Source organism: Poecilia formosa, unplaced genomic scaffold, assembly GCF_000485575.1.
Source record: "Poecilia formosa unplaced genomic scaffold, Poecilia_formosa-5.1.2 Scaffold523, whole genome shotgun sequence".
In the NCBI taxonomy this organism is placed as follows: Eukaryota; Metazoa; Chordata; class Actinopteri; order Cyprinodontiformes; family Poeciliidae; genus Poecilia; species Poecilia formosa.
Genome location: NW_006800462.1, coordinates 4,389 through 5,806, shown reverse-complemented (window position 1 = coordinate 5,806; position 1,418 = coordinate 4,389).

The window sequence follows — 1,418 nt, the reverse complement described above, 5'->3', positions numbered from 1 at the left end:
GGGAATCTCTTCATTGTTTCCATTAATCAAAGGAAAGCTCACACATCTGTTCCAGCAGCTTCAGTTAGATATTGCAGGAGGTTTTTTTTAGAAACATCTAATCTTGAAGGTGGAGAACGTTTCCCTCCTTTATTTCTCTACTCCAAGCTGTCGCCTGATTGGCCAGGCATTGTTACTCAGAGTATGGGCTTCATCAGGTCGAGCTGCTAACAAAGAGCTGAACCCGTCCCACCTGTCTTCCACAGGGTGGAGGGCAGTCTGTGGACATTTGGACACTCATGAAGTGGAGGAAGAAAGACTCTGCTTTCTGTCTGTTGATCTGCTGTCCTTCTTCTGGCCAGACTCGTTGGATTTTCCTTATTTAACAACTGTCTCTGTTTTTCAAGAACTGACCCATATCTAGTTGCGATTGCATTACAAATCTGTGAAAAACTTTGTCCATAATCTGCTAATGTCAAAAAAGCACAATTTCGCAACTGCGGCGTTTCAAAGCAACACACCAGGTATGTTTTTTAAGGGAATTACATCATAACATGATGTGACGCTCAAGAAGCATACACTGCTGCCCCTTTTAAGCTTGTGTTGATGAAAAGCTGCTGCCTGCTCATGTCTCTGCTGCTGCGGTGGAGCAGCAGTCTAACAAAACCTGGACATACAGGCTGTGTGATCTGTACGCAGCTGAGTGAAGTTAACACCCCACCCATCTAAAAAAAACTCCAGCAAATACACCAAGTGGTTAGTGCTCCGTTTGTGCCAATAAATTTTCGTTTGTGCTGCTTTGGTTTCTGAGATATTAAAAATAATTTTTTGAGGTCATCCAGAGGTCACCATCCCTCTCATCTTGCCCCAAAACAAACCATAGTGGGCTACTTCTTTAGTGCTTCGTTTGTGTCGCTAAAATCATCATCAGTGCAGGTTTTGTTTTTGAGATGTAAGTTATAATTTGGACAGAAATTTTGACCCAAGGGTCAACATTAGCGGGTGCTGCTCATTCTGTCCCGCGTGAGTGTCTCTATGTCCAGTTTTTGGCGGCTTTGGCGCTTCATAGTCTGATACTTTTAGTGCTGAAGCAAGAGAGAAACCCAGGAGCACAGCTCAGAGAAAACAGCAGCACTTCTGCTTTATTGCTGGCTTTGGCTTCAGACTGGAGCTGCTGGTTCTGTTGGACCTCGTCTGTGTTGGTCCCTCTGATCCAGAGGCTCCATGTTTCCCCCTCAGCCTGTGTGTGCAGGTCTGGTTCCTGCTGGATTGACTGTCTGCACCACTGAGATAAGGATCACTACAGAGCCTCCATTACCGCGCTCTGCCACCTTCACGGCTACAACAACAGAACCCGGTTCAAACGGCAGTGCTGCATTCCTCCCACATTCCTCAACCCGAGTCCAAACGAACTCCACTTCCTGATCTGAATAAATCAG